This window comes from Chelonoidis abingdonii, chromosome 14 (assembly GCF_003597395.2).
Source record: "Chelonoidis abingdonii isolate Lonesome George chromosome 14, CheloAbing_2.0, whole genome shotgun sequence".
In the NCBI taxonomy this organism is placed as follows: Eukaryota; Metazoa; Chordata; order Testudines; family Testudinidae; genus Chelonoidis; species Chelonoidis abingdonii.
Genome location: NC_133782.1, coordinates 2,364,857 through 2,370,856, shown reverse-complemented (window position 1 = coordinate 2,370,856; position 6,000 = coordinate 2,364,857). Strand labels below are relative to the sequence as shown.

Here is a 6,000-nt window from a genome sequence, read left to right as displayed (position 1 = left end):
AACAGACCTCCCGGCCTTAGGGGTACGAGGCTTCTCCTCCTTTACTGTAAGGGGTGATTCCTTCTCTCCTGTATCTCTAGTCCTCTTAGCTCCTTGGTTCCTGTTACAAGGAATAAGCTTGAGTCTAGTAGAATCACAGAAGTTGTAGGTGGGACAAACTCATTACTTCGTCTTGACTAGGAACCGTGGTCATGTTTAGGTTGAGCTTAGTTAATAAGTGTTAGAGCCCAACCTAGGGTTGGGCATTTGACTAGTCCAAAAATAATGGGCAAATATTCTCAAAAACAATCAAATATTTTAAAGCATTAAGTTATTAGAAGACTAAAACAAAAAATAAGATTGTATGGTCTCCAAAAAGCTTAGCCTTAATTAAATACTTATGACTAATTACAAAAAGCAAGTTAGTTAACTGAGTTATTTTAACTCAAAAATGCAAAACACAGTGAAATGAAGTCCTAAAAAAAGGGAGGAATGGCATCATAGTGCAATCAAAGAGGCAGGTAGGCAGGCTGCTGCCTGCATTAGGGCTTTCTTGTTGGAATAACTGACAGTATTTGACTGTGGTCAAATAAGCGGTCAGTTGGTATGATGGGTCAATTGATTGACTTGCCAAGCCTAACTCAACCTAAACTAAGGGCTTGTCTACACTGGCAGTTAACAGCACTGCAACTTTCTCGCTCGGGGGTGGGGAAAAAACACCCCGCCAAGCGCAGCAAGTTGCAGCGCTGTAAAGTGCCAGTGTAAACAGTGCCCCAGCGCTGGGAGCTATGCCCCTAGTTGAGGTGGTTTTTTTTAGAGCGCTGACACGACCACACAAGGCAGCATTTTAGCATTGCCAGTGTAGATTAGCCCTAAATCACTTTTCCTAGGCAGGACAAATCATATCTTCCCTACCCTTGCATGAGAGGGAGATGGTGGGTTATGTTAAACAGGAAAGTTAGCATGGCTGTTGATGTTCTTACCACCTCCATTCGCTAGCAGACTGATCTCTCTGCTGCCCTGTTATTTTACATTTTATGCAAAAAGATCAGATTGTTGCTTTGAACGTATTTCACAAAGGTGGCGTGTAGTTAAGAATTCTTGACCAAACATCTTTTTGTGGGTTTTTCCTCCTGTTCTAAAACAGTGGTTCTCACGTACTCTGCAGAGCTGCGTCTTTAATAGTGATGAATTGTCACAGTCTTCAAGGAGTCTTCCTGCTTTTGTAACACAGTCTGAGACCTTGTTTAGGCCTTGTTTATTCTGCACTTCAAAAAATACATAAACCTCCCACTGTTCCACTGCTACCAATAGAGTTCCACAGTTGACAGGAACAATTGCAGAGCTAATGTAGGCAAGGCTCCTTTTCTCTTACCACTATGGTGTCTAAACCTGTCTACACAGGCATTACTACTGGAAGTAGTGAAATGAAGATTTCCCAAAAAAAGCTAATACAAACACAGGTTTCTAGAGTGGTTTTTGACCAATGTATATTTTTTTGAAGCCCCTCTTTGCCTTTGCTATTTTGCATCTCAGGTGGTGCAGGCTTTTTGTTTGTGTTTTTTTTTTTCAGTTGTTTTAGTATCAATTCAACTGTAATCAAATTTGTGGCTGATATTAACATTGGAGGGAGTAATAAATACACTGGAGAGCAAATCAAAACCACAGAGTATTATAACTTGGAGACAATTGAGCAGTGTGGTAGATTCCTAATTATTAGCTGTATAACTCGCTTCCAGAGGGTCCAATCAGGTCAGGGTCCCATTGTATTGGGTGTTGTGCAAATATAAGACAGTCCCTGCCCAAAAGAACTTGCAAGCTAAAACCGTGTACCTATGGACAGGCAATAAACAGAACAGCGATAAAACAGGAGGTGTGAGGATTGAGCCAACCAGCTACACCCATCACAAAGCAAAACTATTTTCATGTCTCCTCTAATACTATTTTTTATGGAACCAAGCATTTCAGCTGACTCAGGTCAGATTGGGAGGGAAGTGTCCATCAGACCACATGGTTTACAATAAGAAGAGGTTGAACTGTTCTCAGTAAGGGCAAAATTGAGAGTAGGACTTTTTTATGTAATCCATTTAACAGAAACATGGACTTAGGCCAAACACTTAGTGCCAGGTTTAAAGGGGGATTATATTTGTGTCAAATATTAATGCAAGTTGCAGTGATAACACTAGATGTGTATACCCACCTTCCCTCCTTGGGTCCTGGAGGTCTTTGCAAGCATTAATTTGTTACACCTCACAAAACAACCTGTGGATGTAGGCAAGGCAAGTATTACAGATGTGGGAAAAGAAGTCAGTGAGAAATCAGGTGACCTGCCTGAGGTGTCACTGTAAGTCAGTGGCAATGCTTTTTTTCTATTCTTTTGTGGACGGATATTCATACAGATTCAGATGTTATGTGTGTGGCTTATAAATGAGTAACACCAACATACTTTGTGGATATAAGTGTTGGGGCGCTGATAGCTGGGAAGGGATTGGTGAGGTGTTGTATGTCGTGTTAGAACCAGAGGATGCCATGGGAAATTGTTTCAAGATTCTTTGCATGGAATTACTGGAAATTTCATCTGTTTTTGCTTCAGACATCTATAGTACCCTGTTTGTTCTTTGGCTGTGGAGTTGTTCCTTTGCCCATTTAGAAGGCTGAGGCCTCTGGGCTTGTACACACTAGCTTTTTCTTCGGTGTAACTTAAGTCACTCAGAGACATGGAAAAGCCACCCCCCGATGGATGTAAGTTACCCTGACTTAAGGGCCAGTGTGGACAGCGCTGTGTTGGCAGGAGGAGCTCTTGTGTTGACGTAGCTACCGCAGCTCAGGGAGGTGGAGTAATGATGCAGACGGGAGAGTGCATAGAGCGTCTGCAGTAGCAGTGGTGCAGCTGTGCCACTGTAGCTATTCTAGTGTAGACTAGCTTTCTGTTTTGTGTAGAGGTGAGAGCACAGGAGACTGTTAACAGCTCTCCAAGTGTCAAGGGGGCAGTCTGAAACCAGCGTGAATGCAGCATTTGTCTTCTTGCCAAAGGCCTTCAGTAGCTTCACTGAGTGCATGTGAAAGCTGGTCAGAAATGTAATAAAGATGAGCTTGTCCAAACAATTGCCAAGAATATCTAACAAGACTGCTTTAAAAACATTGGGACACACTACATAGATTTCTCTTCTCTATTTTGCTGGCTTTTCTTCCAAGCATGGCTTTATGTGAGTTAAAAGGGGCCTGGCACTGCCCCAGTATAGAGGTCGGAAAGATGCACACTAACTGAAAGAGCAAATCACACAATTAAAGGGGAAAAAAATCAGTGTATATGGTGTCAGTCACCACTCAGCATCCCTACCCCTCCACTTTCACCCTTTGAGTACACCTGTAATATTGTCACTGGGTTTGCAAGTGAACTTTGAAACTGTGGTCAGAAGGAAGTCCCAAAGCAAGCTGTGTATAGTGCCTGTGATACGACTAATGTTACTGCCATCTGAGGTTAGCCTGTGTGAAATAAGGTCCTGGTGCTGTTCCTAATAGACACGTCACTGGCCTGCTTGCTGGCAGTCTTGGCAGAGAGGCCACTGATTTGAATGGGCTTTGAGACTGGCTTTTTCACCCCCTGGAGATGATCCCTTCAGTTTAGGTTTGAGGCGTGCTGGCAGACAGGCATGGAGAGAAGCTTGCAGGGTATTTGTTCTGTGGATAAACTGTGGAACTCAGTTTCTTGTGCTGGCATCTTCAGTGGCTGTAAAGTCTCTCACGCTGTGTGCAGCATTTTTTAAAATAGAATAAAAACATCCAGTGAGCTGCCATCTAGCCAAGACACAGGCAGGGGGCTTAGCTCTAGACAAGTGTCTGTTTTGGAAATCACTAACAGACTCACAGATTAACTGGTGGCCATTCTTAACAACTTCATAAATTAGGTTCATAATAATCAGTGGAACCTCCCGCTGGAACAGTTTGCTCATGTTAAATCTGGTGATTATTCGAAAGGAACTTCTTGGAGAGAATTTGGCATGTGATTCTGCCTGATGCCATTCAGTCCTGAATTTCACACTTGGAGGAACGTCATTTGTCTGGTGGTTTGATTATTACATTGTGTAGCTGAGAGGACCTGAATTCTGGTGGGAAAGGGTTACTTAGCCTCAGCAATAAGGAAGTTCTCTCTCTGGTCTGTCTCAGTGAGATTTCATTTTCAGGTCCGCAGAGAAGCATAGAATTCCTCTGCAGCTCTTTGCTTGTGGAGAGAACTTAGAAGTAGCCTTATTTGAAAGAAAGTGTGGCTGCTTTTTCTGTGTTTTCCTCTCTTCCAGATGTTGTGCCTGTCCCTTTGATGGGTGTATCAAAATGGAATGGGAACAGTAGTTCTTGTCTTGCTATCCAACTTCATAGTGAATAATGCTGCTCCAGCTGCTTGTTCTCTCTCTCCTTTGGGGCTTAGCAGTTTTGTGAGAAACTAAATAATGAAACTTGGTCAGTTATGACTCTTGTGCTTAAAGTTTTCTGTTGGGATCTGGAATTGTGTAACTCCATGGTATCACTTGTTGTCACATGGTCCAACTTTCCAGTTACACCTGTGGGATTTTCCATCACTAGAGTGATTTTTCTTTTTGAAATATACAGTGTAGTGGAAGCCACAGTTGCACAGACCTGTCATCCTGGAGATCTACTTTGATGTATCAATCAGAATGTCATGCCGATGTTTTAAGGCTCCTTTACATTGCCAGAGTGATGTAAAGGACAGTATAGCCTTAGAAATGCTTGCAGTGCTTTAGTGATTAGAACTGGTCTAAATTTTTGGACTGAAAAAATTTCCTATCAAAATGTGCTTCTTGAACTGTTTACTACTGGAGATGGTCAGTAGCCAATATAAATTGTGAATTTGATTCCCCAGCCCTCACTTGCCTATGATGTAACACTGAACATTTGTTGACTAATAACTAGAAATAAAGAGCTACAAACCTAGCTACAGTACTGTTCGGCAAGGGGGTTGGGGGATTTCCTCCCATGCTTCCTATTTCCATTGTATTGTAGTTTTAAATAAATTACCAAAAGAATTGAAACCAGAGTGATTATATTGCATTATTTTTGACAAATAAAATGTGCAGAATTTTAAAAGAGCGTGTACATCATTTTTTTTTTTTTTGGCACAGAATTCCCCCAGGAGTAAAGTAAGCAGAGTTGGGGTGTTTTTAAGGAGACAGGACACAGTCCTACAACCTTTGAACTCGTTTAGCTCCCGTAGCAACCTAAAGGAGTCTCACATATGGAGGAACTGCTGGGCTAGGCCTTGAAGTTGTGCAAATTGATTGGCCCATGTCCATACTGTTGCAGCTAAGTTTCTTTTTTGTCTCGAAACAAGGAAGCAAACCTGCAAATGTGAAAGCAAAGGTCCTGATAGCCGCGTGAACTCCTTCCATTTCACATGCTGCGTGTTGTTACGCATTGGACAGCTATGCCAGGAATCTAAACTGGAGAGTTCCCTGAAACCCTACCTGTCTCCCTCCTCCTCTTTGTCCTCTCAGCTTCACCTTCAAGGTCTTGCTCAATCTCATCTCTGCCTGTGCTGTATCTTTGCTCTTGTTCTCTCCTCTCAATCCTTTCTCCTTGAGGTTCTCTGTGTCTGCAGCTCTCAGCTTCACACCACCTTTCTGGCTGGCCCTTGCATCTGGAACAGTCTCCTTCTGTCAAATGTCCACTGAAGACCTGCTGCTTTCTCAAATCCTTCCTGTGATGCCTCTAGGTCTGCTGATTTCCTGAGCAACACCTCTGTATTCTGTTTTATCCAGTTACAGTGTAAGCTCCTAAGGGCAAGGTTTGTGCCTTACACTGCACTTTACAAAACAGAATATGTTTCTGACACTATATAAACATTAAGTGTAGTGGCCGTGACAGAGCTGGCAGCTGTGGGGAAGATGTGTGATGCAGAGCAAGGATGATTTCTCCTCTTAGCGTTTTATCCACCTGCGAGACCTTTTTCATCATAACGGGACCAAACTGGGTTCATGAAGAGGCTTACGATATAAAGCGTTTATT

General features: G+C 42.6%; 1 protein-coding gene across 4 annotated transcripts in view; it reads left to right on the top strand.

Annotated features, from left to right (window-relative positions):
* TM9SF4 (transmembrane 9 superfamily member 4) overlaps positions 1–6,000 on the top strand; it is a 31,285-nt gene that overhangs the window by 4,259 nt on the left and 21,026 nt on the right. The window contains exon 1 of one of the 4 annotated variants that reach the window (XM_032766419.2): positions 5,759–5,779. The exons of the other annotated variants lie outside the window; for them this stretch is intronic. The gene's annotated coding sequence lies outside the window, so the exon portion shown is untranslated. Of the gene's footprint in view, positions 1–5,758; positions 5,780–6,000 lie in introns of those variants that run through there. 4 annotated transcript variants of the gene reach the window in all.